At 45.0% G+C, this 24,785-nt stretch overlaps 1 long non-coding RNA gene across 1 annotated transcript in view; it reads left to right on the plus strand.

Annotated features, from left to right (window-relative positions):
• The first annotated feature begins 10,997 nt into the window (after positions 1-10,997).
• The window catches only part of LOC147915901 (uncharacterized), a 36,966-nt gene continuing 23,178 nt past the window's right edge, over positions 10,998-24,785 (plus strand). The window contains exon 1 of the long non-coding RNA XR_015553614.1: positions 10,998-11,953. This is a non-coding gene — a long non-coding RNA (uncharacterized LOC147915901). The remainder of the gene's footprint in view (positions 11,954-24,785) is intronic.

Below are 24,785 nucleotides of genomic sequence, written 5' to 3' on the forward strand. Positions count from 1 at the left end.
CAGTCAGCCCCTTAACGTCTGTACTTCCAACCACTCAGCCTCTACTCATTCATTTCCCTTGGCTGAAAAACACTCCTTCAGCTGTACACTCCCTCTGGTTACTGCCCTATTGTTTCTTTCTCTTTCAAGCTTCTTGAAAGAAGTGTCCCTCCTGTGTCTGTGCTCTTCCTGTATCCCCTATTGGGGGACTCCCCTATGAGGGGAGTCACCATCAACCTAGTCAGTCACCCAAGATGAAACCCACCAGTCATCTTAGGATTCCCTCCCATTCACCTCCCATGGCCAGTCAGTCACCAATGGATTTTACCCATTAGACAAGGATCAGGTTCACCCCTTTCTCCATTCCCGTAGCCACCAAACCATCCCAGGCTGCTACCATCCTGCTTGAGTGATCTTGGCTCCTCACCACCAATCATACCCCCTTCCACTGTCCTTTCTACTGCTCCCAGTTAGCTCTTTTCTTTTTTGACTAAATTTTTAAAACCATAAAAAGTAACATGCTCCTTGGAGAAATTTTGGAAAATACAGAAAAGCATAAAGAAAAAAATAAAAATCACTTACAATCTTACCACCCAGATATAAACATTGTTATATATTGATGTGTTTCCTTTCTAGAGCTATTGTTCAGAGTCACAAACTGGATCGGATTATTCTCCTGCTTAAAGCCCTTCGATGGCTCACCTTCAACGCTCCACTCATATTCCTGCCAAGGTTTAAAGTGCTTGTGGGGTCTGCCTCTCTTGACTCCTTCAGCTTGTCTTCTGCCACCTACCATGCGGCCAGTATTAGACGGGCTGCCCTGGCTGCAGTGTGGTCTCCTTTCTTTCCTGCCTCAGGGCCTTTGCATTTGCTTCTCTGGAACGTCTGTGCCTGATTCTTCATATGACAAGCTTAACTCAAGGTCATGTCCTTGGAGAAAATTTTCCAGACCACTCTATCTAATATAAGGCCCTCCCCCCCACTGATTGTTTTTAAAAATCCTGTTTATTTTTTAAATATTTATTCCCATGAATTGTTACAGTCATTCCAAAACAGGATCTCAAGAGCCGTAGACTTTTGCCCATTCTCTGACATAGCAATCCCACTTCAACTCATTGAGTCTCTTTATTTTTTTATTTTATTTATTTATTTATTTTCCCCCCAAAGCCCCAGTAGATAGTTGTATGTCATAGTTGCACATCCTTCTAGTTGCTGTATGTGGGACGCGGCCTCATCGTGGCCGGAGAAGTGGTGCGTCCGTGCCCACCCGGGATCCGAACCAGGGCCGCCAGCAGTGGAGCACGCGCACTTAACCGCTAAGCAACGGGGCCAGCCCAGAAAAGCGGGTTTCAAACATAGTCTGATCCTTTTCTAAATGATGTATATACAGCATGATGCCTTTTTTTTTTTTTTTTTTTTTTTGGTGAGGAAGATCAGCCCTGAGCTATCATCCGATAACAATCGTCTTCTTTTTTGCTGAGAAAGATTGGCCCTGGGCTAACATCTGTGCCTATCTTCCTCTATTTTATATGGGACGCCACAGCCTGGCTTGACAAGCGGTGGGTCAGTGAGCACCTGGGATCCGAACCTGTGGACCCTGGGCTGCCGCAGCAGAGCGTGCGCAGTTAGCCACTGCACCACTGGGCCGGCTCCCCATTTTTGTTTTTTAATAAAGCAAACGCATAAAGACTGGATGGATATCAGACTCTAGGATAAATATGGACAATTTATGTTAATTGTTCAATTTATACATATTTATTGGGAGTCTTATGTGTCCACCGAGGACACAAGGATGAAAAAGAAAACCATGTCCCCATCCTCGAGGTGTTTACATTCTGGTGACAAAATTCATTGAATTGCCTTTCTGATAAGTGTTGAGAGGGTCTTGAGAGCTTATGATGTGGATGTGAAGGGCCTTTTCCCCCTTAGTTTTGAAATTTTCTATAACGAACACGTCCTAGTTTCATAGCCATTTTGTTCTTTTCTTTTTTCTTCCTTTTACATTTAAAGAAGCTTGGCATTGAAGTAAATGGGCACTAGCCCATGGTTACAGAAGCTGGTAAGTGGGGGGCCCAGAGTGAAGGGAACGATTCTGATTGTTTTGGGAATGGGAGAGACTCCAGTGTGTTTAGAGGCTTCAAGGAAGCGGCGTGTGTGTCTGTGTGTCTGTGTTCAAGGAGGGCAGAGGGGAAGGTGGAAGAGTGAGGAGGAGCCCAGATGGGGTTAGCTTTCACCAGTAGGCAAAACACTTCGTTCTCTGCTGACAGTCATCAGTGGAGATAAAGCTATCAGTTTGGGTAAAGCAGGAAGCTGTGGCAGTCCAGCCTCATGACCTTCATTTTCTCAAAGGAGAAGGTAAGGTCATGCCATTTCGTGCCTCTGTGCCTGATAAAATTGCTACTCCTTCCTCCTTTAAAAATCAGCTGTAGCCCCCTGCTTTCGTGAACCATTCCCTGACCCCTTTCTTCAAGTGTGCTGGCGCCATTTCCAGTAGAACTATCTTGGAGGGAGGTTGGAGGTTGGGGGGCGCTTGTTAAGCCTTCAGAATCCCTGAACACACTCTCAGTCTCACTAGGTCGGAATTTCTGAGGGGTGGGGCCTGCATTCGATCTGCCTTTGAAAGAACTCCCATGAGGATCCCGATGGTGCAATAAAGTCGGAGCACCGCCCCACTAAGTGCTCCCAGTTAATTTTACAATTCCTCACTACTGCAGTTCAGCTGTTCCCTTCCCCCACTTGCTGCCCTTGGGAGGGAGTGTGTCCTCGCTTACACACTCCTAGTGCAGCCCTGCGCGTGGCTGTCACCGTGGGCTTTGGGTGCTTATTTGTGAAATGAGTGAAGTGTCCAAAACAAGCCCAGGTGTCCTGATCCCCCGATCCACAGTTTTCGCTATCACATCAGGTTTTATCTCCATAAGCCGCTGAACTCTTCATGAAAGCATTTCCTTCAACTATGCCTAAAAATCACAAGCCAACTTAAAAACCTCACAAACCCACATAGAAAGATCCTGGGAAGAATGGGACTTATGGAGGACTGGTTGCTCTAAGGAGAGTCAGAAAATGAGCCCTCTGAAAGTGAAGTGAGTAGGATCAACACTGAATGAGCATGCCCCTGCAGCCGGCTTCCATTCTGTCACCCAAGTCTCCGCTAGACCCATCAAGGAGTTAAAACGTACTCTGGAAAAGAGCCCCAGAATGTAACAGTTAATAAGCTGGGAGATAATGAGTCATCACAAAAGGCTTGTGTGTGGCTCGAATAGAGAAGTTATAGTGTATCTCTCACACTTTCCAAGGATAAAGATGCTCTGATACTATTGGCTAGTGCTGTTAATTTAGACAGAACTAGTCCAGAAGTGGGTCAGGGGCCGTACTAGCTGTTGGAGATGTGACAGGGGGCAAAACAGGCCCAGTGCCTGTCCTGAAGGAGTCACAGTATTGTTCTCCGCTCACTCGTCCAATTCCCAACCTGAATCTGGGAGGCTTTGTGGATTCGTCTGGAAAAGCATAATTGACCCTGAGCAGGCCAATTATTTTGCCAGTTAGGCCTCCTATTCTCACACTGATAACATTCTGGTTTCAAGTCACTTCTGATTTGGGTGAGTGTAAAACAGTTGTTGAAAAACAAAATTCAACTGAGCAAATTTTAAAGATCTTATAGGCTTTGTTCAACGATTCTTGAATCGGGCAGCATTGAATCTAGCAGAGAGAAGGGAGCTCTGAGGAGTTGTACATAATGAAAGACTTATAGGCAGAAAGGAGCGGGAACAAGGAAGTTATACTAGCAAAAAAGCAGATTGGTTATGGCCTGGTCACTTTCCTTTAGGGGACGGCAGGGGTCTGTCAAGCAGATTACCTGCTAGTGCTGATTAGACGATTCCTGGTTGACTGGTTTAAGACTCCATTTCTGGGAGAGCCAAAGCTATAACTAGGTTAAGTCTTGGCTTGGTGACGCAGGGCTTAGCATAAGCGATTCCATTTAGGGCCTATTGTCTCGTTTTTAACACAGTCAATTCCGCAGTTTGATTTCCTGTGGGCGAATGGATACCCTGTCCCGAGAAGTCCTCCCAGCCCAGAGTGGCCTGCCTTCAGCGGCTCTCAGTTACTGCACAGCCTCAGTCCCACCCCCAGCCCCATTAGGACTGCATGTCCTTTCCTGCCTTAATGGGCCACCGAGAGGTTGTGGAGAAGATTCTTGGAGCTGAATTCCTAGAGCTTGAGTCAGCAGAAACCACAGGGCCCAGGGGTGATTTTAAAGGAAAAGGGAGCAAGGGCAGCTGATGGTAAGTGGGGAGAGTGGACATAATGGGAGAACAGACTTTGGATTGGCCACACCTGTGACTTTGAGGGCAGCCCCCAGGTTCTTAGTTCCCTTGAGAGAAACCCTGAGAGCCAAAACTAGGATCCTTAGCCTCTGGTAATTCCTGAAAACAGCATTTGACAGACCTGGCTCTGACAAATATTCACCTAAGGGGATCTAGGTTTAGGGGCCTGAGGCTTACGTATTTCTAAGGGGCAACTCTTAAGAAAGAAATACAAAAATTAGATACAGGGCCTCAGAAGACGCTGTTTCGGGAAGCAAGGGACCCTGAAGCTTAAGCTTCAATAGTTTCACAGTCAATCCACTTATGCATTCAATGCTACAGGGTAAAAATATCAGGTGTCTATGATCCCAAAGGATCAGAGGGCTCTCTCTGGATGCTTAGAGGAAAGAAGGAGGCAGCGAGGAGAGCAACTTCAATGTTTTACTTCCTTGATCTTATTAATAAATCATACTTCCTTTTCTTCATCCCCCACATCCATCTATAGGTTTAAATGCTAGACTCTGAGCTAGTCAAGGACAGGAGTCATCTCATTCATCTTTGTATCCCCAGTACTTGCATATAGCATAAGCAAAATATTTTTTGGAGGAATGAATGAATGGATGGATGGATGAATGAATGATTGAATGATGAGTGAGTATCTCAGGCACTGAGAACTGAGAGCCCTGTATATCCCCCTGTCTCTTCCTTCTTGACTGCCTCCAGGAGGTGGCATTGGAATAACAAAAGAGCATGAGCTCTAGAATCAGACCTGAGTTTGAATTCTGACTTTACCATATACCATCCCTATGACCCTGGGCAAGTTACCCAACAGTTCTCAGCCTCAGTTTCCTTATCTGTAAAATGGAGCCAATAATACCTCCCCTGCAAGGTTGTAAGAATCAGCAATAATGTCTGTCAAGTGCCTAGTACATGGTAGGTCTCAATAACTGATAGCTGTCCTATTATCACTTTAGTACAGGGCTAGGCAAACTGCAGCCCATGGGCCAAATCTGGCCCCCACCACCTTTTTTGTAAATAAAGTTTTATTGGAACACAGCCACGTATATTTGTTACATATTGTCTATGCTGCTTTTGTACTACAACTCAGAGTTGAGTAGTTGTGACAGGCTGTATGGTAAGCAAAGCCTAAAATATTTACCATCTGGCCCTTTACAGAAAAAGCTTGTCAACCTTTGATGCAGGCCTTCATCTCCTTACTTTCAACTTGTAGTTACCTCCTAACTGGTCTCCTAGCCTCTGGTCTTCCTCCCAGTCTGTTTTTTCCCTACTGTGGCTAGATATTTTTCTAAAATATAAATGCCATTAGGATTTTACTCCAAAAAACCTTTATTAGCTCCGGATTTTCTGCAACTCCCTAGCCTAGTCTATTTTCAAGATTTATCACAATCTGGCCCCAATCTTCCTCTGCAGCCTCATCTCTCCCCACTCCCGGTCCTCTCTGTCCTGCGCTCCAGCCATGACAGATCACAGAGCAGGCTGGTAGCTTGTGCAGCTCTGTAACTCTGCACCCCCATGCGTCTCTAGAACGTCCTTTTCTCTGTTCTCTACTGCTGCAATCACCTCTATATTCCAAGGTTCTCTGTGAAGCCTGTCCTCATCTCCTTCCTCCCTAATCTTACATAAATCAGGATAAGGTAAGTTATGCTGCAGTAACAAACAAGCTCAAAATCTCAATGACTTAAAACTACAAAAAAATGGAACAAACAATAACATATATACAAGTGCCCCACTCCTGGAGTGCTCAACAAGCATCTATGATATTTTTCTTCCTCCCAAATAGAAAAAGAAAACCCAGCCTAGCCTTTTCTTTGTAATATGCACACAGTGACTACCTTATTAACAAATACTTGTCATTTTGCCTAAAACAAAGGCTCTTTTATCGGTTGTGGTTGATAAATAATTGTAAAAGGAGAACTTCATTTAAGGAAGAAAATGGAAAGTCTGAGTGGAAGAACGGAAAGCATGCTTAGAGCTGCTTTTGGCCAGCATAAGAGCTCCATCAACACTGGCTCACAGCTGGGCCCACTGCTCCTTTGTCTAATTCTAGTTCTTGAGCCAGTCTTTCCCCAGGCAACGAGTGTGGGAGCAGCCTCAGCCCATGTGCTGGAGTTGAGTGAGGAGGGAAGGAGCCTCTGTCCAAACCAGTGTGGTGCTTTCATCAGTACCCGCCTCCCAGGGGGGCATCGAAACACGTTTGACCTGCTCCAGCGGCTCAGGGGAGTTTCTCCAGGGCTGTCTCCTCCCTCCATTCAAACGTGCTTGTTCCATCCTGACATCTCTAGTCCTCGTCCTGCCTCCTGATGTTTGGTTTCTGCCCAGTCTGTTCAGAAGGACAGCTTGGAAAGTCTCCCTCAGCATCCTGTTACGTACCCATCGGCCCACCTTCATTCCAGGGAGCACGTTGGGAGCAGACTCAGCTCTGTTAGCCCTGGGCTGATCCCTGAGCACCTGTGTTGGCGGTTTCTCATGACTTTGCTTTATACTCTGGCCCCAGGAGTCTGTGGCCGAGGGATACCCATTGAGCCTACGAGTTGTTTCTGAAATCATTGCTTGCCATGCCCATGATCCCCATCCCTGGGCTTGGCCTTTTGTTTGGGGTCTTACCGTTTTGTCTTGCTCTCTTCCTCACCCTCCCCGTGAACTGGATCTTTGAGCACCACCCAGAGCGCTGGATCCTGCCCTCATTCTCCCAGGCACTGCCCTATCAGAACCCATGGGAAAAACAGGCTTGGAAGTCCACACTGGCGTCATCTCTGCACTCCATGTCCAGATCCATGCCTCACCACACACCTCTAGCCCCAATCTTACCTCCTATGCAGTGCCAAGAACTCTTGATGTGGGCTTGGATTAAATTTACCATCCTTTATGGGGAGTTGAACGTTCCCTTTTGGGAACCCTCCTCCCACTCTGATTTCTTTTCCAATCCCAGTCTGCAACCTGGTTCCTGATTTTTGAGCTTCACCTTGTTCTGTTGCTGGGCACTGTCCCAGGCTATCCACTACCAGGGTTCTGAGTTTTCTTTTGATTCTTTTGAACCCGGTGCCCTGTGCTCTCTCTCTGCACCACTGCTGCCCACCATCTCGATGCTGAGGCCAACTCTCCAGAACTCTGATGGGGAGACCTCAGGGACCAGAGGTGTAAACAGTGGCTCCTCCCACCCAATAAGTAAATGTTAAAGCACTTAGCATAGTGTCTGGCTCAGAGTAAGCCTATATAAGTGTTACTTATTGTTGTTTCTATCACCATATAATTAAAGTATGCAAGCTGTGGCCCACAAAGAGGAAGGCATACATAGCAGCGAAAAATAGTAAGCCATAATTTAAAGGTTGTTGGACACCGCCTCCCGCTGCCATGTTGCCTCAAACTGTGCTCCGTGTATCTGGCACTTAGGGATCACTTTGACCTTTTGTGAACTAGGACTCCCTCTTGGTCTATTCCTTTGGCTTTATTCTCAGTTAGTGACCCAACGATCTCTTTCATCCAATCCCGTGCCCCTATGAAGTCATCTCCCCTACGCTTTGCTACAAGTGACCTTCTACCTGAACGAAGACTGTTAATTATCCTTCCCCTAATGACCTAGGGAAGTGTGAGGAGCTGGTAACTTGGAGAGTGTCCAGGACCCACTGGCCTTCTTTCATTGTAAATAGATTGCGGCCAAGAGGCCTCTCTTAGTCAGGGAATTGGACTCCAGTGGACACAGGCTTTGAAATAGGAAGATACAATGAACGGGCTTCAGGTTGTGAGAAGCTGCTGGGCTGTTGCTGACAGACTCCGGGAACAGAGGACATGGCCATCAAGGCCACCATGGCCACTGAGGAAAGTCAGCCAGGATGTCAGCTGGGAATAATCAAGAAAGAAGAGGAGCTTCATCAAAGGGAAGAGCAAAACTGAAGCAGAAAGCATGCAGCTTCCTCAGGGCCTGGTCCCGTGCCTGGTACATAAGAATAGTGTATGAGAGAAAGAATGAATGGATAAATTAACTCAAGGAGGGAAGGAAAGAGAAAGAAAATTAAGAAGAGAATATCAGGTAAACCAACTAAGAAATAAATGAGTCAAGAGCAAGATATGGCTTCTAGCGACCTGGAACCTTCCTTCTCTTCCTTCTGTCTGTCTGTCTGTCTCTCTCTTTTTCTTTCTGTCTTTTCTTCCTAATGAGGCTATTTCCCATCTTGGAAGAGGCACTGACTCCTGTTCGCACCAGGGTGGCGGTCTAGCTGAGCAGGGCACTATGTGCAGGAAGAAAACCAGTGCATTGGCTCTGAAGTGTGGTTTTGGGCCTGCAGGGCCCAGGGGAGAAGCACCGTCTGAAGCAGGCCCGTCAGTAGTAGGGCTGAGCGGAGGACTTGGTTTCAAAAAGGAACTAGCAGGATTAGCTGGAATAAGGGCTTAGGTGCAATGTGCCAAAATGAAGCAAATGTTCTTTCTTGTACAGGGAGATCTTTGGCATGGAACTTTGGGTGATTTAAGGCAAATCACCAATGAACATGGTTCATTGGTATAAAAATGTGTAATTATTAAAAGAATTTTATTTACATGCCATAAAATTCACCCTTCTAAAGGGTGAATCCAGGTTTTAGTATATTCACAGAGTTGTGCGACCATCCCCACTATCTAATTCTAGAACATTTCATCACTCTGTATCCACTAGGAGTCACTCCCCATTCCCCCTCCCCTTAGCCCCTGGTCATCACTAATCTACTTTCAGTCTCTATGGATTTGCCTATTCAGGATATTTTATATAAATGGAATCATACAATATGTGTGTGGCCTTTTGTGTCTGTTCTTTCACTTAGCATAATGTTTTCAAGGCTTACCCATGTGGTGGCATGTATCAGTACTCCATTCCTTTTTATGGCTCAATAATATTCTATTGTATGGATATACCACATTTTGTTTATCCATTCGTCAGTTAATGACTATTTGTGTTGTTTCCACTTTTTGGCTATGGTGAATATTGCTGCTATGAACATTTGTATACAAGTTTTTGTGTGGACATGTTTTCATTTCTCTTGAATATATACTAGGAGTAGAGTTGCTGGGCCATATGGTTGGTAACTCTATGTTTATCTTTTTGGGAAACTACCAAACTGTTTTCCACAGTGGCTGCACTACTTTATATTCCTACCATCAGTTCCAGTGTCTGCACAGCCTTGCCAACACTTGTTATTGTCCATCTTTTTATTATAGCCATGCTAGTGGGTGTGAAGCTCCACCTCATTGTGGCTTTGATTTGTACTTCTCTAATTACTAATGATGTTGAACATATTTTCATACACTCATTGGCCATTTGTATGTCTTCTTTGGAGAAATATCTCTAGGAGTGTATAACTTTAGCTCTATACACATATATCCATTTCCCCAGTACAGTCTGAGACTGTGCAGAAGTTCTGATAATTGCTTCTTTAGTTACCATTGGTGGTTAGACTGGAGGGGATAATTTCCTGAGGCTTCCTTGAAGAAAAAGGAATGCTGTGTGGGTTGATGTTTTTCCTCAAAGTTGCTTTTCTTTGCTGTCAGCTGGCATATTACTGTGGGGATTAAATTGAGTATTAAATTATGAGCAATGTGATATTTGGCAGCTCAAGTGGGTTCAGCAATACCCATTATTTAAAGTCTGTGTCTCTTCTGATGGGCTAATGCCCATGCCATGGTGGTTATTTAACATTTGGAATATCATGCCTATATACAGAGTATCTGGCCCACGTGCCTGGCATATGGTTGGTAACTGTTAATTTCCTTTCCTTCTCTTTTGGGCCCCTATATGTCCTGCCATCATTGAGCATAGGTCCTTGATTGCCAGTATCTATTTTTTATTGTCTTACATCCCTGAATTTTCACCTCATCCTGGACCCTGCAGTGTGCTCTGATGCTCTTTGGTAGGTGTTCTGATTCTTTTTCAAGAAAACAAGATCTTTCTATACAGCCCTTTGCCTCAGTGACTTTGGTAATTGCTCATAATCCCAGAGGGCCCCTTGAGCCACTTGGTCTGTTAACTTGAAGACCCTTTTTAAAGGAAACTCTTTCTGTGTGGACACATTTGGTTCTATTCGGTCATGTTATCGTTCACTGATACCCATGGTGGTCATCAACTGGTGTAATGCTGAAAAAAAAAGTATTAATTGTGGAATCATAATGGAACAATTTAAATGTTATTAGAGGACTGGTTAAATAAAGCACAGTACAACCATATATTGCAGGGGTTGGCACACTTCTGTAAAGGGCTAGATAAAAACGTTTTAGGCTTTGTGGGCCACAGAGTCTCTGATGCAACTATTCAACTCAGCTATTGTGGGGCAAAGCAGCCACAGACAATATGTAAATGAATGGGCTTGGCTGTGTTCTAGTAAAACTTTATTTAGGTGCTATGTCGTCTTTGGCTTGCAGGCCATGGTTTGCTGACCTCCGATATAATGAACTCTTATTATGTGACTATTAAAAAGAAGCAAATAGAATTATGTGTATTGACAAAGATGTCCATAAAGTTGTTTAAATACATGTATGTATATATATTTTTTGAGGGGGGGGCGCATGGCAAAATTACAGACACATTGTATAGGCCTGAAAAAGAGTCTTGAAGGACACACACCCAACTGTTAATAGTAGTCACACCAAGCCATTAGGATTGGGGAAGTGGGAGGTTGGGGCAGATGGGTGCTTTTCCTACCTTATTGTTTGAATGTTGTGCACTGAGAGCCTTGCTTTTGTAATTAAGTAAAATTCATTTGGGATATTTTGTTTTAATTCAAAAGAGTTTTACCAGTCTTAATCGTAATGTACATAAACTCGTATTCTACGTAAAATATAACAACTTCACAATCATAATAACCACACAACCACTATTACACAGTGCCTCTAAGCCACAGCATCTCATGGTTGTAAATGGGAGTCTCGACAGATCTATGGACAAAAAGGAGGCAGGTTTGGTTGAGAAGCCAGGTCAGAGATTGGTTGGGAAGCATGAGGCTGTGCTGGAGCCAGGGTCTGAGGCAGAGCTGGGGCCAGAGGCATCAGCCTCAGCTCAGGTCTTCTCTGGTCAGCAACTGAGATCGAGCTCCTTCTAGGTCTAAAGGTCTCAGGAATGTTACAGCAGCTTCTACTCTCCTGGTCATTAGCTGCATTTTCACCGATCCAGGAGCCCTTGTTCCCTCATGTGCTGAAGGTCCACAGCAGGTCAGTGTTGGTGCCGGCGGGTAGAGGAGGTCTGTACCCTCACAGCCAGAGCAGAAGGGAGACTTGTAAATAGGTGAAATTCACAGCCATGGGATGCGTGCACCACAGAGGTGAGTGCAAGTAGGAGGGGACTTATGTGCAATAAGTCACATCTGAGTCACATCTGAGTCACTCTGAAGTATGAATAGGACTTCGCCACATCAACCAAGGCAGAGCTGGAAATCCCAGGCAAACAGAAGAGCAGAGATGAAGATCCAGAGACGGAAAATACTGTTGAAGCCACACTGAGAAGTTTATGAACAGAGGCGAGGCTGAGAGGCCGCAGATCAGGAAGGGAAACTAGCAGAGGGCTGCAAGCAGAGACAGGAAGTCAAATTTGAGCTTTAGAGAGATTTTCTGATGGTAGTGGAAGAGAATAGGTGGGGAGAGTAGTTAATGATCTCTTGTCCGGGTGAGAAGTGATAAGACCTTGGATTCAGCCGGTGAGTGGATTCAGACCACACTGCCCTCACTTCTGGGTCATTCTCAAAGCTGCCCTCTCTGCTGCCTATGTCCTCTGCTCTCCTCTTGGCATGGTCAGTTCTCCTTCAATCTTTTTTTTTTTTTTTTTTGTGAGGAAGATCAGCCTTGAGCTAACATCCGATGCCAATCCTCCTCTTTTTTGCTGAGGAAGATTGGCCTTGGGCTAACATCCATGCCCATCTTCCTCTACTTTACATGGGACGCCGCCACAGCATGGCTTGACAAGCGGTGCGTCAGTGCGCACCCGGGATATGAACCTGCGAACCCTGGGCCGCCGAAGCAGTGCGCGCGCGCTTAACTGCTGCGCCTCTGGGCCAGCCTTCTCCTTCAATCTTTTAAAACTCAGCATCACCCCCACCAAGAAAAGTTCCTGGACATTCCCACTCCCTCCCGCTGCACTCCCAGCTGGGTCAGGGACCCCTACTCTGGGCTCTCTGAGGCTCTGGGCATTTCTCTGTCTCTGTGTGAATCTCATTGCTTTATGATTATATTTTCAATTCTGAATTATCACTAGACTGTGATTTTCCTAGGGCAGGGGTCAGGTCTCATTAGTCTTTGCGTCGCCAATGCCTAGCATAAAACCTGGCACTGAGAAGGTAATTAGTAAATATCTGTGACTGAATAAGTAAACAGGTGAATGAAAGGTGAAGAAGAGAGATGAGAGAGATTTGGGAGGTTGAATCAGGATAACTTGTCGAGTGATTGGGCATGGCTAATGGGAAGGGTGGGCCGTAAGAGGGTGGCAGACTCCGGGTTTTCTGGTTTGGGAATAGGGGAGGTCTGAATGGTTCTTACTTACAATACTTCTGACATCCAGTGTGTGGGTTTTTTTCTCACACCAACCAATTCTCCAACTCTTCAGACACCAACTGGGTGTCCAGCAATTGAAATCAATTCTGACATTATCTGCCTGGAGTTACTGTCAGATCCCACAGGTTAAGGGCTCAGTCTCACAAGACTGCCTCTACTTCAGATGACAATAGTGAATCCCAGGTTTTCACCTGTACTTCTGACCAGCCGGCTATAAATTGAGGGTTTCCACAACCCCCTCTTCAGGTTCAGTAACTTGCTAGAACAGCTCACTGACCTCAGGGAAACACTTATATTCATCAGTTTATTATAAAGGGTACAACTAAGGAACAGCCAGGTGGAAGAGATGCGTAGGGCGAGGTATTGATGGGGGTGGGGGAGGGGGTGGTGGCACCGAGCTTCCATGCCTTCTCTGAGTGTGTCACCTTCCTAGTGCCTTAATGAGTTCACCAACCCAGAAGCTCTTTGAATCCTATCGTTTAAGAGTTTTTATGGAGGTTTCGTTACATAATTGGTGATTAACTCAATCTCTAGCCTCTTTTCCCTCCTCAGAGGTCGGGGGTAGCACTAAAAGTTCCAACCCTCTAATTATGCCTGGGTCTTGCAGGTGACCAGTACCCATCCTGAAGTCGTGTATGGGCCTCTATCCACCAGTCATTTCATTAGCATGCAAAAGACACTCTTATTACTCTGGAGATTCCAAGGGTAGGAGCTATGTGCCAGGAACCAGAGACAAAAACCAAATATGTGTGTATCACAGGCGGTGGTGGTGGCATTAACCAAGGCAGGAGACACGACAGGAAAAGCAGATTTGGGAAGGAAGATTGTTCCAGTTATCTATTGTGCAGTGACACAAAACTATGAAAATCATTTATTATTATCTTTCATAGTAATAAGGGTTGACTGGCACCTCCATTCCAAGTCCTGGGCTGAGCTGACAACCTCTAGGCTTGGCTTTTGACTGACCCGTTCCCCATTCTCTGCCGTGTCTTATACATCTGTTGTATCTCAGTGTAGTGCAGAATGCCTCTTACTAACCTTCCTCAGTGTCTTTGTTTCACCCACGTATTCCGGGAATCTTTTCTCTTAACCTTCACAAGGATTATTATATATTATATAATATATTATATTCAGACATAGCTCAGGCCTCTGGCAGCTTTGTGAAATAAAGTTTCTTATGCGATCCATTCTCTTTACTCTGAGGGACCACATGATAGGGCTCTTTGTGGCGTATAACTGAAAGCCTGGCATGCATATGTTTAAGCAAAAAGGGAATTTATTGGCTTATATAACTGAAAATTCCAGGGGGTAAGTCTAACTTTAGCCATGGCTGGATATAAATGTTATTTGATTTCCTTCACTGACAATTTAGTCTCACTTCCTGTCTCTAGGCTCTATGCTCAGCAAGTTCACCCTGTACAGTGGTGAAAAAGGGCTGCAGTAGCTCCAGCCCATTCCTTTCCAGCTCAGTTCCAGCCAGAAAAAGCAAGCCTCTTATCTAGAACAGCCTGCAACAGCCCCAAGTCACTCTGATGAGGCCAGTATGGCTGTTTGCTGGCCCCTGTACCCACCTCTGAGGTCAGGGGCCGGTGGCACAGTCTTGTGCTGGATAAGGAGGGATGGGTCCTTGGGGGGTAGGGGAAGCAACAAATGTTCACTACAGGTATGTGTGTGGGGGCGCAATTTGCATCTCTGGGAGGGTGCGCCTGTCTGATTTCATCTCAATGATCCCTTTAGCCTCCACCAGAAAAGCCATTTTTGGGTACTTCTTTCTCTACGTTGACTTGGCATAAAATTTAGTGTTACCAATAGCTGCTCAACCTCATATTAGCTTTCATTTCCTTTTTCCACCCGCTATGACAGGCTTTGTGCTTTCACAAACCTCTGGGTTGGGTCTGTCTAAGGTCCTAAGTCTCCAACTTGACAGTCACCTGGTTGGTTCCAGCTGTTGGCAGTTGTGTGGATACCCCCGCATCTTGTGCTTTATTGCTTGCCAGCTGTAGCTGTTTTCATCTCAGTTTGTTCCTGGCTCTGGGTCTGTTCCAGTTGTCAGCTCTTCCTGATCTGGTGGGGAAAGTCCCCTTTAAAGCCACGTGCTTAAAACTGAAACCAAAGTGTAACGGCCACGGCTACCACAAGGGCGGGGTCTCAAGTCCCTCCCAAAGCTTCGGCGATATCCTCCTTCATAGGAAGTTCAAGGCCAAGGTAGCTCAGGAACCCAGCTCCTAGTAGTTTCTAAATCTAGATTTTTTTTTCCCTCCAGGGAGGGACTTTTGTCCCCTGCCTCTCCCTCCTCACCACGCCTTTTCTTTCATGATTCACATTTTAAATTTAGCCAAGAATCGAAGAACATTTTTTAAAGGCGAAAAGAAGTCACAGAGTGATGCCCTCAAACCAAAGAGGAGGGTCGAGGAGCTGACCTTCCCATTTCCCTTAGAAACCTTAGTGGGGGCTTGGGGTGTGCCTTAGGGGCCGGGCAGGTAAAGCAAATGAGGGTAGCCATCCAGGAGTAACAGCGGCGCTGTGGGCGCTGTGGGCGCTGTGGGAGCTGGATCCACGCCCTTATAAAGGAGGCCACTGCTGCTCTGCTCCAGCCTGTGTTGGTACATGGGATTTTTTTTTTTTGAGGGGTGGAGGCACATGAGATTTTGATGTGAAATACCATGCATCTTTAAAACATTGTGAGTGTCCCAATCCAGGGTAGGTCTCCTGTGCACACACTCTTTCCTAGGAAAAAGGCTGCACTTTTTTTTTTTTTTTTTTTGGTGAGGAAGATCGGCCCTGAGCTAACATCTGCCAATCCCTCTCTTTTTGCTGAGGAAGACTGGCCCTGGGCTAACATCCGTGCCCATCTTCCTCCACTTTATATGGGACGCCGCCACAGCATGGCTTGCCAAGCGGTGCATCGGTGCATGCCTGGGATCCGAACCGGCGAACCCCGGGCCGCCGCAGTGGAGCACGTGCCCTTAACCACTTGTGCCACCCGGCTGGCCCCAAGGCTGCACTTCTGCCAATTTTCCCGGCTGCCCCTCAGTTGGAAGCCTTCAGTCTGTTGGGACTGCTTTAGGATGGTTGCATACTACTTGACCTTTGTCTCAGTCCTTTCAGGCTACTATAACAAGATACCATATATGGGTAGCTTATAAACAAAGGAAATTTATCTCCCACCGTTCTGGAGGCTGGGAAGTCCAAGATCATGGAGCCAGCAGATTCAGTGTCTATTGAGGGACTGCTTCCTGGATCATAGACAGCTATCTTCTCTGTGTGTCTTCTCATGGTGGAAGGGGCCAGGGAGCTCTGTGGGGTCTCTTTTATAAGGGGACTAATCCCATTCATGAGGGCTCCACCCTCATGACCTGATCACCTCCCCAAACCCCCACCAAGGAGATGGGGGTTAGGATTTCAACATATGAAGTTTGGGAGACACAAACATCCAGACCATAGAAACCTGTACCAGACAAGTCCTCCAAATCCTGTGGAATCAAAGGTTTTTGATCACTACGTCCTTTCAAAGAGAGGTTAGCCGAGCATTTGAATGGTTTCAATATTTGTTTTGGTTGTTTTTACTATTTAATCTGTATCTCTACCATTTAGCATTCCAATCATTTAAAATTGTTTATGCCTTTATAGATTACTAAGAGATTTTTTTTTCTTATTTACTGTTTTTGGTAACAGCTCTATTGAGACAGAATTCACATTCTATACAATTTGCCCATTTAGATTGTACAATTCATGGCTTTTAGTATATTCACAGAGTTGTGCAAACATCACCACAGTCAACTTTAGAACATTTTCGTCACCCCAAAAAGAAACCGGGTTAGCAGTGACTCCACATTTACTCCCCAGGAGAAATATTCCCCAGCTCTAGGCAACCAGGCAACCACCAATTTACCTTCAGTCTCTATGAGATTTGCCTACTCTGCTTATTTTATATAAATGGAATCATGTAACATATAGCCTTTGTGTCTGTTCTTTCACTTAGCATAATGTTTTCAAGGTTCGTCTATGCTGTAGCATGTATCAGCTTTTGTTGTTAGTACCATCGAGTCGATTCCGACTCTTAGCGCCCCTGTGGACAGCAGAGCGGAACCCTGCCTGATCTTTTTGCACCATCCTCTCACCTTCTGGCGCTACATCAGCCAACGCTCTGCTGCTTTTCATGGCCAATTTTTTTGGAAGCGTGTGGCCAGGTCCTTCTTCCTAGTCTGACTTAGTCTGGAAGCTCCGCTGAAACCTGTCCACCATGGGAGACCCTGCTGGTATTCGAAATACTGGTGGCCTAACTTTCAGCAACACAGTAACACACAGCCACCACAGCATGACAACCGACAGATGGGTGGTGTGGTTCCCTGACCAGGAAACAAACCACGGGCCACTGCGGTGAGAGCACTGAATCTTAACCACTAGACCCCCAGGGCTGGCTGTATCACTACTTCATTGTATCAGTACTTCATTCTTTTTTATTGCTGAATAACATTTTATTGTATGGCTATACCACATTTTGTTTATCTATTCATCAGTTGATAGACTTTGGGCTGTTTCCTCTTTTTGTCTATTGTGAATAGTGCTGCCATGAACATTCATGTACAAATTATTTTTTATTGTGGTAAAATATACATAATATAAAATTTACCATTATAACCATTTTTCGTTATTGTAGAATATTTTATTAAATGTATAAAATAATTTGCTTAAATTTATAGAACTGTGTTTGTTTTATTTCCACTTCTTTTTTTATTTTTGGTAATTATTTTTTTTAATTGTGGTAAAATATACATAACATAAAATTTACCATTATAATAATTTTTAAGTGTACAGTTCAGTAGCATTAAGAACATTCACATTGTTGTGTAACCCTCACCACTACCCATCTCCAGAACTTTTTTATTTTCCGCAACTGAAACTCTACCCGTTAAACAATAATTCCCCATTCTTCCTGCCCCCCAGCCGCTGGCAACTACCAGTGTGCTCCCTGTCTCTATGAGTTCGCCTGTCCTTGGTACTTCATATGAGCAGAATCATACAATGTTTATCCTTTTGTGACTGGCTTATTTATTTAGCATAATGTCTTCAGGTTTCATTCATGTGTAGCATGTGTCAGAATTTCATTTCTTTTTAAGGCGGAATAATATTCCATTGTATGTGCATACCACATTTTGTTTATCTAGTCATTATGTACAAGTTTTATCTGGACATATGTTTTTATTTGTCTTGAGAATATACCTAGGAGTGGAATTGTTGGATTGTATGGTAACTCTGTGTTTAACTATTTGAGGAACTGCTAGACTTTTCCAAAGTGACTGCACCATTTTACATTTCCATTAGCAATGTGTGAGGGTTCCACTTTCTCCACACCCTCACCAACAATTGTTATTACGTGTCTTTTTGATTATAGCCATTCTAGTGGGTATTCCATTTACTTTTGTAAACATTTGGGATAAATAGAAAGGCACAAAAGAGAAAATAAAAGCCACCTATAATCCTACCATCCTACCACCAGAGGTATCCACTTTTAACTCTTTGGTTTTAGCTTCACATATATAATACGTACATACATTATATGTATATATTTTTTCATACTGTATGCATTGTTTTGCAATCTTTTTCCTTTGGTAAGGAAGATTGTCCCTGAGTTAACATCTGTGCCAGTCTTCCTCCATTTTGTATATGGGACTCTGCCACAGCACGGCTTGATGAGGTGTGCGTAGGTCTGCAACCGGGATATGAACCCATGAACCCTGGGCCGCCAAAGCGAAGCGCGCAAACTTAACCACTATGACACCGGGCCAGCTCCACGATCTTTTTCTATGTAACTTAACAATAGTTGTTTCTTTTCCTGTGTCCTAAAACATTATTCTACAAATATTTAACAATGTAATTGTAGTGAAGTGCCATTTTTAGCTGTGCCCTTTCCTCTTTTGGGAGCATCTCCCCACGTATATACTTTGATGGGAAACAGGTAGAAGCTGAAAGGTGGCCAGACACTTTGCCCCTTGCAACCAGGGTGCTGCCGTGTGATCAGACTCAGCCAACCCAGAGCTTCCTCCAGGTAGAAGAATCTGGAAGGACTGACCTAAAGATGGCAGACAAATAGAGACTATTCTCAGCAGCCACAGCAGTGGCGTACAGGCTGCGGCTTTAAGTAAGTTGACTGAGATCTCAGAGCTAATAACTAGAGCCCATCTGACCCCAGACCTCGAACTCTGAACCACTACCCAATTTAAGGCTTTTATCAAGGTTTCCTCAGCCTTTGACTCTATGGCAGCAATTACAAAAGTGAAGCCAAGGCACCAGCTGGGATGATCCCTACCGTCTCTGATGGTAGTGACTTTTCATAATATTTTTAATGTTTTATGTTGACATAACAATTGTTAAGACTATGACAAAAGGCATTAGAGAAAGAATGTTAAATCAAGGCTGGGGGCTGGCATTTTTATGAGCTGGCTTCCACCTCCATCCCATAGACCAGTCCCTTCCCTGGGCCTGCCCCCCAGGAGTTAGAGCCTTGTTCCTGCCTCTGCCCACATAGTAACACTACCCGGACAGCCAGCAGCCATCGAAGCAAAGCAGTATACCCTCCGGAGGGGCCCCTGGGTGCTGTATTCTACTCTCCCTTCTTTATAACTTTCTTCCTAATGACTGGGCCAGCTTTGGAATGGAAAGCTTTGGAAGCACGGCCCCTGCTGCAGAGAAGAGAAAGACAAGCTTTCTCTCACAGATGAAGAGATGGCTCTGTCACATTGAAGTAGATAGAAGGGGTCCCAGCTGGCAGAATTGCCACCAGAAAGAAGGGCCCACAAGTTCATTGAATCTAAAACTCAAGCTATGATCTTGGGTAGATGTTCCCCAACTCTCAACTGGTTTAAAAACGGCAATCTAAGCCGGGGTCAGCATGCTATGACTTGCAGGCCAAATCAGGCCTGCCATCCATTTTAGTAGGACCTGCAAGGTCAGAATGGTTTTACATTTTTGATGGTTGAAAAAAAATCAAAGGAAGAATAATCTTGAGGGACTTGAGAAAATTATACGTAGTTCAAATATTAGTGTTCATCAATAAATTTTATTTATGAAATGAACACGCCTGTTCATTTACAGGTGGCTTCTTTTGCCCCACCACAGCAGAGCTGAGTAGTTGCGACAGAGATTTATGGCCTGCAGAGCCTATTTGCTGTCTGTCTCTTCACAGAAAAAAGCTGTTGACTCCTGATCTAAGCAATCAAGTCACCCTTTCATGCCATCTTGCAATACTTTTGCCAACACCTCCCAGGTGGAGAGGGGCACTAGGAGGCAGCATTGCTGAAAGCTGGGCTTGGTAATGGTTCTCTGAGTGACTGACTGAATGTTTATTTTGGCCAAGGCAGGTGTCAGATTTCACTGCCTTTATACATTTTTGAATAAAACCATTTTGGCCAGGTCATTTAGAGCAGAACTTTGAGGCCTCCTTTGCCTGTGCACTTACAGGAATGTAGAATTATCTTTTGAGGAGAATCCTGGCCCTCCCAGCAGGTACTGCCTTGGAGAAGGGGTAGGCGACCTTTGTGCTTTTCCCTTGGCTGCTGGTCACTGCCTGGAAATCCTAGGTTCAGTCCCCTTAATGGTATGTGCTTCCTTCTACACAGCCCAACTTCGGAGAAATGCGGCAGCAGGCCACATTTCCTTTAGCTTTACTGCCCATTCTCTGTGTTCTCCAAACCACTCCCACCATCACCATCACCATCACCATCACCCCTACCATCACCACTATCACCACCACCACCACCATGACTACCACCAGCACTACCCCCAACATTACCACCACCGTCACCATCACTATTGCCATCATTTCCTTCACTTCCATCTTCATCACCACCACCACCACAGCCATCACCTCCATCACCACCACTACCACCACCATTACCACCCTCACCACCACCATCACTACCAACACCACCACCACCACCACCAATATCACTACCATCACCACCACTACCACAATCACTTCCTTCACTACCACCATCACCATCATTACCACCATCATCCCTACCATCACCACCAGCCGTTCCATCACCTCCATCACCACCACTACCACCACCATTACCACCATCACCACCACCATCACTACCAACACCACCACCACCACCACCATTTCCTTCACTACCACCATTACCACCATCACCACCACCACCATTACCACCTCCACTACCCTCATTTGCTTCACTACCTATTACTACTATTAGTTACCTTCACTAACTATTAATATTGGTCATGTGTTGGTGTTGTTAAGGGAACAGTCACCAATGTATCCCCATGGATCTGAGTGGGAGAGGGCGGGCAAAGGAGTTCTACCAAGAACATCCCTTCCTGCAGGCTGGTGTGTCCTCAGCTAAATAATCTAGAAAACCGTGTGGAGTATGACATAATGGCATAAATATACTCTGACAACGTGTGGGAACTTGTTTCGTAGCATGTAATCCAGTGCACTGAACTCTAAGGTCTATTACACTATGTAAAGGCTCAGTTAAATTCTCACCTGGGGATCTTTCTCCTCTGGTTTCACTTTTTGAGTTACTAATTAATCACACACACACCAGCCATCTTTACGAGAAACTCCGGGATAGAGTTTTTTCTGGTCTTAGTACTAAGAAGAGTTGTACTTGTTTGGATCCAGGAGTTTGCCTTTATCTCACAGATATTGTGAATTGTATAACCAATCAGATATTCCTTTATACACAGGCTGCTAGAAAGCTTGGAGCATGACATATGGCCCACCTCTAGCAAGCACTGAGGTCTTTAAGCTCTGAATATTGAGCCTCGTGCTTGGCTTTACTTTGTCTTTACCTCATTTTTGCCTCATTTTTGATTTCTGTTTTGTTATAAACCTGTAAACCACCTTTAACCATTTCTGGAACAAGATGAAGGTTAGATGGGTAGATGTGTATCATATAACCTCCGCTCATAAGTAAGTTGAAGAGATTGTGCTGCAAATGACGCGGGAGACCTCTGGAGATTGCACACTGAAACGAAGGCTGTCTGAATGAACACGTGATTCTAATCTCCTGACGGTAATTGTTGCTTTATCTCTGCAGTTAGAACAATGGAATCATTCATTTATTCAACAAATATTTACTGAGGACCTACTAGGCGCCAGCCACTGTTCTCAGTGCTGGGGAAACGGCAATGAGCAAAAGTGAAAAATCTCTGCCCTCATTGACCGTGCGTTCTAGTGGTGTGATCCAATATTCTCTGAGAATGGAATTCCACTTCTACCCCTTAATACTGGGGAGTCTTGGGAGAAAATCACTTAACCTCTCGGGGTTACAGTTTCCTCATCAGAAAATTGGGGACGACTCATAGTACTGTGCTAAGAGTAAATGAAATAATATACGCAAATGTCATCAATGAGACCCACATGATGGGAAGCAGGATACCATAGTCCCTACATCATGGCCTCTGGCGTTTGATTCCTGTGTGTGTGGCCTTGCTTAACAAATTGCTTAACCTCTCTGTGCCTCAATGTCCTCGTTTTAAAAATTAGGATAATGGCCTCTCTCTCATAGGATTGTGAGGACTAAAAGGATTAATAAATGTGAAAACTAGCACATGGTAAGCCTCCCTCAAAAAAGTTAACTATTCTCAATTACATCAAAGTGTTTAGTGCTGTGTCTCATGTTTCTATGTCTTTCCCTCCTCTAAAAATACAGTAAATATTTTTATAATCATCCAATCAGGACTCTATACAGGTTAAGAAAAACATCATAATTAAGCCACATTGTGGGCCAGCCCCGTGGCTTAGCGGTTAAGTGCGGATGCTCCGCTGCTGGGTTCGGATCCTGGGCGTGCACCGACGCACCGCTTCTCCCGCCATGCTGAGGCCGCGTCCCACATACAGCAACTAGAAGGATGTGCAGCTATGACATACAACTATCTACTGGGGCTTTGGGGGAAAATAAATAAATAAATAAAATTAAAAAGATCTTGTTAAAAAAAAAAAAAGCCACGATGCGAGTACCAGGTATGAAAGGGAGGCTTGGAACGGGCGTGGGATGGGGTGGGATGGAAGGTGGGTAGAGCTGTCCACACTAGAAGCTTCTGTGTATGGTGGCTATCTGTTCAGATCATCCTTGTTACCAAAGACAGCAAAGATATTCAACTAATTTTTCTTCTCCACTCTTTTCGCATGTCAGAAATGTCATTTGTAAGAACCGCTGCTCCCTGGGTAGATTCTGTTATTGTTACTGCCCAAGCAGGGTCGTCTGCCTGCTGTAAGACGTGCCAATAGTCAAGAGACAAGGTGGTAGGAGAGAAAGGGTTTTATTACAGCTTGCTAGCAAGGGGGAAGATGGCTGACTAATGTCTGAAAAAAATCATCTTACAGAACAAAGACTACAAGCCAGTTATATAGGAGGCTGGTCTCCTGGTGGTGGAGGCATCTGGTCTTAGTTCCTGATAAACTTTTGTTTTACTGAATATGCATCAGAGACCAGCAATGCCCTATACCCAGATCTTTCAGTTGTCATTGATGATGGCTATCAGTGTAGACTCTCTGCCTGGGGGTCATCACATTCCTAAGGAACTCAAAAGAACAAAGTTATCAACTCATTGAAGCTGGAAGGGGCCATAAAATCTACAGAGCGTGTGTATCTCCTGGAGGGTGCATATCCAGCTGGGTTAGTTAATCAGGTCATTCAAAGTTACAATATGGTTTCTTTTCTACAATATGGCTTCCCTTACGTCAACTTTGTGTTGAGCTGGGATCATTACCAAGGAAGGCATTTCAGACGCTGGCTTAATGTGCACCTAGTGTGCTGCTACACACTCTGTTTTAAAGGAGAAAGCATTAGTATGCTGTTCTTGAAAAGATATTTTTTTCCTCTTTTCTCTAAGGTCTTTTAAAAAAGTTCTGATGGATGCTTTTGATAAGAAAAGAGTGCTGAGGAGCAGTGAATGAGAGAGAACACCTTTACTCTGGAGGCTGGAACAAGGAAGGTTTAGCTAATCCTTTGTGTGAGTGAATCCTAACCCACAAACTCAGGTGTGCAAAAAATGTGATTTTCTGTATTTAAAAAACTCAATCTAATTCCTATTTTCTACTTAGGTTTTCCTCTGTCGATTATTGGGTTTCATCTGATTTTTGAGGCACGTGGAGAGGATCATGGCATCAGGGTGGGGATCTGGGGCGAAGAGGAAATCATCCTTGCTGTTGTCTGTCAGGCTGGTGCCCACTGAGGTGGACATTGTCCTTCTGGTCCAGGAAGGTTGCTGCGTGTCATTGCTTCTCCTGACTGAGGGTGCCCATAGGCCTGATTCTATCGCAGCTCCTTTTACACAAGGAAGTCTGGCTGCCCTTCCTCTCACACTTGCCTGAGATGACAGGCTCCTGAGGCTGTCTTAGGCCTCTTCTCCCTCCTGTGTTCCTGTCATGCTGAGTTCCAGGGAGCTCCCGAGGATCTCTACCCCAGGCTCCACCCAGAAAGGAAGGGTAGGTCTCTTCCCCCTCAGACCCTCATCCAGACCTCTCTGGGTTCCTCTCACTGCCCCCTCTCCTACACCTTGGGGTCTGCTATAAACCAAATGCTTATGTCCCCCCAAATTCATATGTGAAGTCCTAACTCCCCATGTGATGGGGCCTGTGGGAGATAATTAGGGTTAGATGAGGTCATGAGGGTGGGGCCCTCGTGACTGGATTAATGTCCTTATAAAAAGAGAGAGACTTGAGGTCTCTCCCTTTCTCCTTGTGCACACACCACGAAAAGGTCATGTGAGGGCATAAGAGAAGACAACCATCAGCAAACCAGGAAGAAGGTCCTCATCAGACACTGAATCTCCCAGCGCCTTGACCTTGGACTTCCCAGCCTCCAGGACTGTGAGAAATAAATGTTTGCTGTGTAAGCCACCGAATCGATGGTATTTTGATATAGCAGCCTGAGCTGACTAAGACAGGTCCTCCTTAGGTCTTTCTCATCCTCCTGCTTCCCCTCCAGTTTTCTCTCTCACTCCAGGACA

The sequence above is a fragment of the Ceratotherium simum genome, chromosome 11, assembly GCF_057802395.1.
Source record: "Ceratotherium simum simum isolate JZ-2026a chromosome 11, ASM5780239v1, whole genome shotgun sequence".
Lineage (NCBI taxonomy): Eukaryota > Metazoa > Chordata > Mammalia > Perissodactyla > Rhinocerotidae > Ceratotherium > Ceratotherium simum.